The sequence below is a fragment of the Phragmites australis genome, chromosome 6 (assembly GCF_958298935.1).
Source record: "Phragmites australis chromosome 6, lpPhrAust1.1, whole genome shotgun sequence".
Taxonomy (NCBI): Eukaryota; Viridiplantae; Streptophyta; class Magnoliopsida; order Poales; family Poaceae; genus Phragmites; species Phragmites australis.
Window position 1 is genome coordinate 1,527,968 of NC_084926.1, and position 12,792 is coordinate 1,540,759.

The following is a 12,792-nucleotide window of genomic DNA, read 5'->3' on the forward strand; positions in this document are numbered from 1 at the left end:
CTGCCGCTCTTGCTGCCACTTTCTACCAAAATGTACAGTTTCTAACAATATATCTGTAGTTGATTGGAAACCTTCAGAATTGGAGATTAAATACGAAGTAAGACACACGATGTAGATAGATTCGGATCACAATTGAAGTAATATCATACTTTTATGTATAGATGATGATGTATATGTATTCTCTCTAGTATAAGTAATATGGCTAGATCTATTATAAAGAGTGGATTAGATTTAAGCTAATTTAGAATTGAAGTCGTCGAGTATTTTCTATGATCTTAATGCTTACATTAAGTTGCAGATGCGTGAGTTTTCTCTCTTCCTCTCCTTCCTCCTTTTTCTTTGAGAGTTTGGATCCCCGTTTTATATAGGACTCTCCTATCCAACTGTAGTTGATAAAGAATCTTCCATCTTGTTTACTAAGATAAAGTAGATGGATCCGACTTGAATACTAGTCATTCTTAAGTTGGTATGAGACCTTTTTGGTATATGTCTTCTTGATTTTCGAGTGTACCAGAAGCCATAGATTCAGTTCCGTAATATCCAGAGTTGTTATACAGATTTCCGATATACTCTATTCATATACAGTGTACTCGTTATAAGTATATACTCATATTTAAATATTGGACAGGACCCATCAGACGCCATTTTCGTGGACCACATATTGTCAGCTTTAAAATCTGCTAACCTGAGTGGTCACAGCTTATTGCCGTCCCTACTCCCTTGGATTGTCTAGTGTATAGATACACTGCCTGGTGCCTCCTGATAGATTCAGTTCTTTTCAGAGATCGAGAGAGAGAGGCTTTTCAAAAGCCAAGCCTCCAACCGCATAAAGTCTCCTTTTTTGGCAAGAGAGTAGGTCGTTGCAAAAATTGGTGCTCTCGAGTTGGTCACACAGTGTAATACCTTTCGTTGTTTGTAGGGGTGTTTAGCCAACCATGTAATAAGGCTAAACCCCTGCTCATTGTTGTTCTGTTCGCTGTTAATCAGTGTGCTGTAAGCTCTTCTTCTCTTCTTCAATGAATGGCAGAGCCCCTGCAGTCCTGCTGCATTTGAGAAGAGAGGGAGGGAGGGAGGGAGGGAGGGAGAAGAACGCCCAAACGGACCAGGCGATGTGTGCTGGGTCGCCCTAACGAGCTGTGTCAGGCGCACGAACTCAGATGAAAGGCTCGGTCCACTCTCCGGCTTGGACCGGACGGCATGTATCGTGCTGCGTCTGCAGGTGAAGTTTTCGGCCCATTTGACGAGGAAAACACGCTTAACTGAAGAAAGCTTCCCAGAATTTTGCTGCGCCGTTTACAGGAGCTTTTTTTATTTTTATATTTTTTTCATTAAAAAATTAAATAAATAGATTCCTGATTGAACAAATTACAAAACTAGCTTTCAGTACTCTGAAATACAATTTCCTCTCCTATCTTCTCTATTCAAAATAATGATGTTCTGTTGCTCCAAAATTTCTAAAATTTTTTGTACGTGTTCCATAATTCATGTGCAACCCATTTTAATTGAATTCACCAAAAAATCCTGTATAGAATTTAAACTAAAATTCTCCAAAAAAAGACTACTTTTATAACTTCTAGCAATTGTTAGGGCTCAAATAAATTTTTAAAAATCTGGTAAAATTCACTAATATTCTTCTTGGATGATTTGATAATTTATAAAATTGTTTTCAGCCCTATATTATATGGTAAAAAAGTGGATTCCTTTCTAATGCATCATTTATATGTATTTTTATAATTTCATGTGATATTCTTCTTTTAACTTAATTTGAATTAAAACATATATAAACCTACTACTAAAAATAATTTTAGAAATTATCTCATCACATAAAAAGAATATTAGTGAATTTTACCAGTTTTTTATAAATTTATTTGAGGCACTAACAATTGCTAGAAGTTATAAAAGTAGCTTTTTTTTGGAGAATTTTATTTTAAATTTACACAGGATTTTTTGGTGAATTCAATTAAAATGGGTTATACATGAATTATGGAACATATACAAAAAAAATTAGAATTTTTGAAGTAACAGAACATCATTGTTTTGAATAAAGAAGGTATTAGAGGAAATTGAATTTTAGAGTACTGTTCATCGCGAATTACTGTTCAGCGGTAAGAGGAATGCTTACCGCTACCGCCGCTGAGAGGGTTACTTTTGTAATTTGTTCAATCAGGAATCTATTTATTTAATTTTTTAATTGAAAATATATATATAAAAAAAAAACTCTCCCGTTTACAGTGGGGCCGTTTGCCATGCTTCGTAGTTAGTAGGGCACATCGGAGAATTTCAGCATGGGCCTAAGATAAGATTACCTGGCTGCAAAGGCTAGGTCCTGTCCTCTTTGGTTGAATCGTGGATCAGATGGGCTGAAACGACCACTGAAGAAAGTGAATTTTCCTAGCTGCAGTATCTATGTCCTCATACAGAAAGTGACCACTGCCATTACCTTTCTTACTGCGCCCAAGTAAAACTATTTACCTGTGTCTTAGTGGTTTTTTACGCATGCAAACACAGACACTCATGTCATCAGAATCGGCGGCGTACCGAGAACCAGTGGTGGATCCAGCCCATGCTACGGGTGCTATACGAGAGTATCAAATAAATATATGATGTATTTTTTCCTGAATTTTCCACTTTATTACTCTGGGCTTTCTAGGCTAGGCCTCGCCCCTGCCAAGAACAAGACTTACTTGGATGGGTGGTCGCACTTGTTGTCCATCAAAAATTAAATCCTAAGTTTAATTCTGTGTGTTTCTTGTTAAGATGGATTTTTTCTAGCGAGACGCACAGGTAACTTCGTTAATCTTTTAAGTTTTACATCTTTGATCTTTAGTAGTTATTATGTGAGTGTGCACGTATGATAATATGAGTGTGTATATATATCTATTAGTTATACTGATGTTTAAAAAATATCGGCGGTGTACCTGATCGGTGATCAGCGTCATATCGCATCGACACTTAATCCTCCTTTGAGTAGGCAAATGGCAAAACGACAGGCATCATTGTCTCTCTTCGCTGGCTTCGCTGATCTGCCGATCCCATCTCCGTTCAGCTAGCGTACGTGGTTGGTCCCCAACTCCAATAGCCCACCGCACACTGGATGATTCAAAATTAATATGACCGAGCATTTCATATTCTGGTTCTGAAAAGAAAAAAAAGGATTATGCGAAGATCTTTCAGTTTAAGCTTCCAATGCAACTTCTCTCTAAAAAAACAACAACTAATAACGCTTTTGAATTGTTTTGAACTTTATGGTTGTCCTATGATGACCATGGGATCAGTATAAGGACTGGTATTTATATTTTGCTAATGTCCAACAAACCACATTGCCCTCCACATCACATTATTTATTCTCTATTCAGACCAGTACCTAGTAATTTATTCAGTAGCCATTATAATTGAGTAAAGGCTAAGCTCTGCTCAGACAGTTGCAGCATCCACCGCTAATGGTACTCCACTACTGAAGAGCTCCACTTGAAGCTTACAAAAGATCAGTGTGTGCTAGTGGAAACTGGAAAGTGGAGTAGTAATTCTGTACTCTTCTAGTACAAGGAAGCGATATGATGTGCTGTGTTTTTAGTATTTCAGTAGTAAAATTTTACTCCTCTTTATGTTAAAAAGGTATACTTTAACGTAAATAAAACCTGCATTTGTAAAAGGAGCAGCACTAACACCCCAACATCACACCTGAAAAAGCACATGGCAATCAGATACTCCTCAAAGCAGCCACCATAGGATTCTCATGATATTTTGTTGGTATATGGGCATAATTCCTCGGGATAGATAGAGGAACAGAATAGCACAAAAGCAACAGAGATCAAAAGATGATGTGATGGAAGCGTCCATCGGAACTGGGAATCATATTTGCATGCATTCGAGGATTTGGTGGGCATGTTTTATTTTGCGGCTGTCACTGATCTGGAGGATCACTGCAGTCTGCAAATTCCTTTTGCTCTCCCATTTTGCAGAGAAGGAACGACCAAAGGTAGGCTGAGGCTGCCTACACACTACACTTGCTAATGTGGCTCCATCCGAAATTCAGCATGGTACTATGCAGAACATTAGAACAAGGGCGCAATGCATGCAATCTCTGGATTCTAGTGGATCAGACACTGGAGTGGTTGGCAACCAATTGCTGGCCTGTTCTTCTTGCAAAGGACGAGCAACAGCAACTGCCCATTAGCTGACAAGGTACGCTACCCCAAAAGATGCCATCACAAAGGGGGATCGATCATCGTATTCCTTGGTGAATAATAATTGTGGAGGAGATAGTAGTACATCTGTACGTGTGTTCTTGCCTGTGACAGTAGAATGCAAAGCTGCATAAGCGTACAAGGTGTTCGTAATCACATGCATGCCCGTGCAGCGACAAATTCAGAAGCGAATATTTGTGCGTAGAAAGCAACTGTGCAATCGTCCAAGGACGAGGAGGACGACAACTATATGATCCCTCGCCATGAGAACTTTTAATCTGTTATACAGACTCCTTGCCCAAAGGACAGACTCTAAAATCCTTGAGCACACTTTTTCTGAAGGCTACTTGACCTGACCTGAGTGCTTGACCACACACCTAGTGGTCGAATTACTAAAGGGACGTCTGGTCTAGTCTGATCCAGTCAAGTAATCACCCTTTAATCCTGTCAAAACGAAACCCATCAACAGCTGAACGGACTAATCAAGAGGCAAGGTAACCGATCGTCATCAGTCTTAATTTACCCGGTTGGCATTGCAAGCTCACCGGCAGTAATTTTCACATCGTTTTGTCTCAGTAGATGATGCATGGAAGGTAATAATATTCTGCTAGAGGTAAATTCATCCAACTTGGCACATGCAAGTCAATCCAAAACTACCTTCAATTTGACCCCTAGTGCTGTTAGCCCATTGTCCTTGCCTCCTCGGAAGTGAAATTTTCACTAGCCCCTATGAACGCACTCGGGTTATCATAATCGTTCATTTACATTAAGATTTATATTAAAAAAATAAGAGAAAAAAATCATAAAATGAATAAAATGATCAAGGATGAATGCATGAGATAAGGGGTGTGTCTACATTGTCCCCTTTCGGTAGATTGACAAGTCTTTAGCCTACTGTTGACCTTAAAAATTTTGTGATGGCTAAACTATATTCGTTGCGTGCACATCAGATAAAAATCTATTCAGTCTAGTCCAAAGGCAAGGGACAGGCACACGACACATGTTTTTTCATGGCCACCGTCGTCGCGTCGTTGACTGCAACTGACGATTCTAAAGGTGTAGGATCGAGATAGACTACTAGAGAGGTGAATTTGTGTCTTATAAAGTTTTTTATGAAATAGATAATATATTACTTGTTCACCAACGCTTATCAGAAACGCACACATAGAAGCATAAACTTTAGAGAAACAATGCGAGAAAGAAATTTTTAAGACAACATGACTCCACAAATAGAATATGAACTATATGCTCTAGTCAAGACCATTTCATGTGTTTTTTAGCATAAAAGCTTAAAACTTGAACGAAAAACAAAACAAAACGACAGATACTGAAAAAAGCAACTTTACAAGTTAATGGTCTAGAGACAAGGGAATTCAAGATTCTCAAAAATACATGAGTATATGAATGTTTATACCTCTAGCAACAAGAAGAATAACTTCTCAATGTTGAAAAAACGCAGCTCAAAGGCAAAAACAAAAATCAACAAAAAAATCAAAAAACTTGCACTGAAAACAAGAGAACCAAAAGAAAGAGATAAACAAAAGCTCATGCGAGAAAATAAACTTCATTAAGCACAGAAGTCAATCCTATTTTCAACGGATTATAAAGTTGTTTCTCTCACAAAACTCTAGGCTATTACAAAAATTAAGCCTATCTTCTCCTTTTATCTAAAACCTATCACTAGACTTTCAAATGGATGGCTCAACACTCTTTCACATCTCTATCTCTCTATCTATAACCCTTGGGAGCTTTCTTAGCCTTTATGTTTCTTTGTTCTCAAAGTACCCTTCACTGGCAGTGCACACTTATCTACCACCGGAGCATTTTGATCCAGATTTCGCTCTTTCCATCGAACGGTCACGGCTTCTTCATAACTTAGCTTTACCTTGACACAAGCTTCGCGATGATGCTATATAACCCTCCAGTTTTGTCGTTGTTTTGTGGTCAACCCACGAAACCCTAGCACGCTTCTCAAAATATGATTAGGTACCACTTATTTTACCTTAAGTAAGTGCTTCGATGTCGATGCTTATACTTCATTTTGCAATCTTGACTGCTGGTAAATCTCTCCTGACTCCCGAATACAAAGTGGTTTTCTATGATAAGACGGTGAAGGGCAAGCAAGACACGACTGCGATGAACCATCCGATGGTGAAGGGCAAGCAAATGGCTAGGCGCCGAAGGACCAAGGTGGTGGTGGTGAGCGAGTGAAGGCTTTGTGCCAATGGACCGTGTGAGGCCATGGGAAGCTATGAGTGATTTCACATCAATCATATGAAGAATCAAGAAAAGATGGAGTGAGAAATATATGAAAGTTGGTAACCCTCAAGGTTTGAATAAAAGAAGCGGTACTTGAAAGTTATTCAAATGCTCAAAGTGGTTTAAACGAGTTTTATCTTTGAACTTGAGTGTAGGTATACCGCACTATTGAGAGGGATGCAATATAGAGCTAATTGTCGTGTCTCAGTGCTCAAGAGTTTCTAACCAAACCTAAGTGAGAGTTCTTTTTAGAAATTCCGGTGTGGAAAGTGTGGAAGTATCCGAATTAGGTTTCGGAGTGTTCCTAATTTAATCCAATGTGTTTGAGATCATGAATTTAGTTGGTATGTGTAGCCTTCTGAATAAGCTTTCCATAGAGTCCAAAATCGTCGAAATCGGACTTCGGGATCAAAAGTTGTCGTCGTTTTTAGAGGGTCAGCTGTGCTGAACCTGGATACTCCGGGTTGACTCGGATTATCTAGGTTATCCGGAGTCTCCAGGTGAGGCTCCGAGGGGAGGTGTCGATTTGGGGTTGTTTAGTTCACCCGGAGTCCTCGGGTGTAACCGGATACTTCGGGTTTAGGAGTCTCTGGGTTGAGTTCAGGCCAGGGGTTCTCGGTTTAGTTTTGTTGTATCAACCCGGGTACTCTGGGTTAGTAAAAAAAGCCTGTAAAGGCAGTTTTTTACGGTGGGCTATAAATAGCCCCTCAACTCCATCCTTTGGGGCTGCGGCAAGGGCACGAAATGAAACATTTTCAGAGCCAAAAGAAATCCCTCCCACTCTATTTTAGTGTGAGATTTGAGAAGAAAAGTGAGTTGGATTGAGAGATTGGAAGATTAAGTGCAAGTGAGATAAAATTCATTCTTGAGCACTCGAGTTCATCGGCAAGAAGTTCATCGTCGCGTTTGTTACTCTTGGAGCTTTGAGCTCCTAGGCGTCGCCGGTGAGCACCCAAGTTTGTGGTGTACCGCGGGAAGTTTTTGAAGGCTTCAATTTCACCTCCGCAAGGAAAGAAATCAAGAGTGAAACCCAAGCTCAAGTGTGATCGAGCTTGGAGAGAAAAAGGGTTGAGAGAGGCCCGGCTCAAGTGTGACCGAGCTCCTCAACGGAGACGTAGGAACCTCTAGAGGAGGTGTCTGAACTTCGGGAAACAAACATTATGTCTCCTCTTTTGTTTCCTCGTTCTTGTGTTCTTGCTCAATATTTATACATATTGCTCAATCTACTTGCTCGTATGAATTTGATTGTATGTTCTCCATGGATCTACTTGAAATCATCACTTGAAACACACGACTTCATTTGATTTGAGCTAGAACTCTTTAGGCGCTGTTTAATTTCAGTTCGGGCTAGTTTCTGTACAGACCTCGAAGATTCTGGTACTTTACAACCCGGAGTATCCGGATTAACCCGGATACTCCGGTGAACAATGTTTTTAGGATTTTTTATTTAATATTCTCTTGCATATCTTTTGCTAGAATTGAATAATTTTTGTCACATGATTGCAACTTTCACACTTATTTAGGGTGATTGTGCACTAGTTGAGCATAGCATATTTAGGATTTTTACTTGTAAAAAATTCGTTAGTTTATTTTCCGCTACAAGTTTAGACCAACAGTAAAAAAAAAACGAATTTGTGCAAAAACGCATATTCACCCTCCTCTAAGCGACATCATTATCCTTTTATCTAGTTACCAGAATATCCGGTGCCTTCATCTCTATCAGAACACATTGTTCCATCCCCTCTGCCAGAAATGGTCCGGAGATTAGTCCGGTGTTGAACCATGCAGACACAGGACATTCGGTGAGAACCACTTCACAATTTCACCATCTCTGCAAGAAAAGCTCCGGTGTACTCTTTGGTGCTCATACAACCTATCATCGGACTGTCCTGTGAGTATCACTCACCAGAACCCACTTTATTTTCTGCTCTGCTGAAAATAGTCTAGTGCACACAAATAGCCAACACCGTATCATCCGGTGTCCATTTCAAATTTTGCCACTAAGCTGAAAACCTCTGGTGTCAGCATCAGCACCACACCGGATCATCCGTGAAGCCAATTTCCAGACACCGGATAATTTGGTAAGAACAAATCATCTGGACTCAGAGAAAATCGTTCCAATTCAATTCTCCTTTAACTCAGGTTAGTCATGAACCAGAAAAGACATCAACAAACACATGCTAACCAAATCAACCTCAACTCAAACATTATCAATGACTCATAACACATATTAACCAACACACTTATTCACTCATTTCTCAAAATGAGAGGGAACAAGGGTAGAAAGGCATTGCGAAAGGCGCCTCCTTTCACGGGATGCAATGCAATAGCGATGGAGCTTAATTGCATGGTGTCACGGCCAATCGTGAAATTAGATCTCGCAGTGCGGACTCCTTTAATTTTTACTTAGCAAAGCGTTTGTAGTATTTTTTAAAACACTACAACAACTTTAGACGCATATACACACTCGTATCATCACACACACACATTTATATAACACCTATTAAAAATCAAAGATGTAAAGGCTAAAATTAACAAAGTCACTTAACGTATCTCACTGTCATCCGATACATCTTCTACCACCGAAAAGCCAGACACAAAGAACTCGGAGTGGACATCGCTCAATGTTCCGCAAGTTTAAGGTAGTTGATCTATTCGCAGATTAGGATTAACTTCCGCTTGGTCCGCTTAAACTAGGGGCAGGTGCTGAAGTGGGGGATTGGATTGGCGCGGTGAAACGAAAGGGACGGCTCATCCAATCCACCGCCTGAAGAAACTTCCGCCTTTCTATGCCACCGCAAATGCATCTGCAATGAACGGTAGGGACGACGAAACAAGACCTTCACATGCTCATCGTTTGTTTCTTTCAGAGTCCGCTTTGTTTACACAATTTGAAGGCACAACAACTGACCTTTTCTTTCGATCCGAGCTGAGATGAGAAGACGAAGACCAGTGTTGGCTGCAGGTTCCAAGGACAGGCACACAGTAAAGGAAAAGAGTGTAAAGAGGTAGGGGGCGAGACGGTCTACCGAAGCCGGGATGGGTTCAGCACTTCAGCAGCCAGAGGCATGCATGTGCCGGTTTGAACAGTAAAGGGACTGATTCTGCATGTGGATGCCCAGAAACCTTGACCCGGCTCCGGAGTCGCAATCGCTCCTTGGAAGATGGGATTATTCGTTTCTTGGCTTAATCCAGCCTAGAAGACCGCATCTGCTTGTCTACTAGGACTGCTACTATTTGGATCGACCAGATAAAATCTGCACAAGAAAGAGATTTATTTCTGCATAACACGATCCCATTTGAAAGATTGATATGTTAGAAAATGCTGCTGCAGTGCTAACCCTAATATATATTGTACCCAAAAAAACTGATGAGCGAAGCGAACGAATGAGTGCATGGATGACGCGGCACAACGTGCGTGCTGTGATGCTGTCGGAGTGGGTGAGTGTTGGCATCACGGATTGATGGCGAGGTCAAAGAAAAGCGCATGGAGTGGACGCCTCGGGCAGGCAGGCAGGCAGGCATCTCAAGCACAGGAGCAACACACCAAGCGAAACAGCACTCGGCGCTGTAGGACGGACCGGGATTGGTCATGTGGATTCAGCTCTGGACCCCGCTTCGCTCCTCCATTTCACTCCACATGCCGCCCACTGCAAACGTCGTTTCCATCTCTTGCCTCCAAGAATCATCAGATTTCCCGGCGCCTGCTTCTCGGGGGTACTACAAATAATGCACCGAAAAGCTTCGTCGTCTTCTCTCGCCGGTCAAAGAATGCGGTGGACGTGCACAGGCAATTCTACACCATCAAGCCGCCCGTGAATAAACAACCAGGGGTTCTACTTCTAGCTGTGCCCTATTATACTAGATTCAAACATGAGGTTTCAAAACCACAATACTCCTATATGATACGATATTACTCCCAGGCCGTAGATCCAGACCTCTAGAGATATGCAGTTAAACAACAAATCTAACATCGTTGCTACAGTCCAGCCAGCTTAATCCTACCTCTTCGGTCACATATATTCCGCCTTTTGAATGAGATTCGGTTAAACTTTTAAAACTTTAAGGACTCGTTTAGATCGAGTCCTGGATAGAGGGTGTCCAATTTTGATCATCTAGAGCTGACTCTGTTGCTTGGCCGAAGTTTTCTGCGTCAGGGTCTGAAACAAACATGACTTAAATACATTACCATTTACAAATATTTCACATTTTGAATGGGCTCAGTTAAAATTTTAAAACTTTAAGGGCTCGTTTGGATTGAGTCCTCGGCGGAGGGCGTCCAATTTTGATCGACTAGGGCTGACGTTGCTGTCTGGCCAGAGCTGCCCCGAACCAAATATGGCTTAAATACATTAACATTTAAAAATATTTAGTTTTAAAAATAAAAATCATACGTGTAGATAGCTTTTGCAAAACACTTCCATAATCTTATAAAATTATTAGTTTTATAAAATATGTTCTAATAGTAGAAATAATGACCAAACTTGCATATTAAAAACCATATCATGTTCACAACGTAAGCAATTGTCGCTGGAGTGAGTACTCCTACTTGGGACGGAGTCTCCCGGCACGGTCGTAGTTGCGTTGCAGTGTTGCACTCTATCGGTTCGGCAGCCTCCCACCACAGCTTGCCGGCCCCATCCAATCCGACTCAGTGACTCACACGTCACTCAGCTGACCTCTCACTCACTCGCTCTCGGTCGTTTGCTGTAAAAAATCGTTTTCACCTCCCAAAGGGCGCCATTTTTCACCACAGGGCCGCAAAGGGCTGATTGCAACTGCCATCAACGAGCAACCAACCAACTGGCGCAGTTGCAGTCACTAGCCCCTGCGCCCCTGTCCGCATCGCGCGACCCATTCCGTGACCGTGCCCTCCACACAAGCGCGGCGCAGGACGGCCGGCAAGCGTGTGGCTGACCACACATGGCCGGCCGGCCGCCGGCTTACCTCCTCATCAACGTGCCGGTTCTTTTGCCAGGTCCTGCTCGGGCTCTTGGCGGCGCGCGCGTGTGCCGGTGGTTCGTTGCCTCGGGGACACGGCGAGCATGACCACGGCCGGCCACACGGCAGCCGGGCCGGCCCGGCTGCGGAGAGGAGGGGAGAGCGAGACGCCGAGAAGGTGATTGCGATTTGCGAGGCCGGCCGGCGCGTGCAGCGGATGGTCGTGGTGATGCCCCAGCGCAGAGATGGACTGGACCATTCGCTGCACCGTGCAGCGTGGTTGCGCGCACTGAACAGTAGGAGGAGGTAGAATCGATCAGTGCCTGGGGTGGTGCAGGGAATTGACAACACGGGCGTTGGTTTTGACTCTACCGCTTGTCCATTTCTCACCGCCGCCCCGGGGAGGCAGCCGTACCGCTCCCCCACTGCCGCGCGCTCTGTGCGTGCCCCCATCCTATGATGAAGGATGATTGCTCTTCATTTCGATTGTTCCATACAAAATTCTCTCCATTTTGATGCTGGTTACATCTAGTGGAACAATGGTTCTTTGCTCGGCCGCGGCTCTGAGGATAGACAGATCTAGGACATTTTCGGACTGGAAAAAAAATGCAATCATACTCAAACATGGTTCGGGATTAATGTGACTCTTTGTCATGGAAAAAGGGCAATGTGACTCTTTGTCATGGAAATATTCTTTGATGTAGTCTCAGTAAACTATATTTCTTATCGTCCTTAAAAAGCCAGGTGTGACAAAGTGTGACTGACATCCAACAACTCCTATACAAAATATGAGCTCATGGCAGATACATCACGTACCTTTGGTCTCCTGGTTAATCTAAGCCACCATTTAATTTGAATGATGTAATGGCCTTAAACTTGTGAAACTTTTTTGCCCAAGTTCGTACCACCAAAGTTGCAGTTGACCTCATCACTGCACAAGGACCGACATCACACCAGGGCAAAGGTGTCCGGCCGGCCACATACATTACTCCATGCGTTTGCTCTCATTCCCTGCTTTATAAAGTCACGGGGGAGCAGGGAGCCTGCTGCTTTTCTACGGCCATTGTTTTGAACTATTTTTCTCACCTTCACCCTTGCTTTTCGCCCCACTGGTTGCTATTTCGTGGTTGCTTAGCTGGGGTTCCTATTTCGGGACATGTTTTTTAGGTTGAGCTCCGGAAAGGTGTCACTCTGCTTCCCTGGATGAAATATGTGCAGACTGCAGTGGCCACGGGGAATCATCAAGAATTGAATATGTGACACGAATTGGAGAGAGCAAAGAAAGCTACACCACTAATGTAGCAAGGAAACATCCACATATATATATATATATAACACTTTTATTGGCATAATAAGATCATCTTCAACTATATTTTCTTTATTTTATTTTCTTCTTATTTTTATT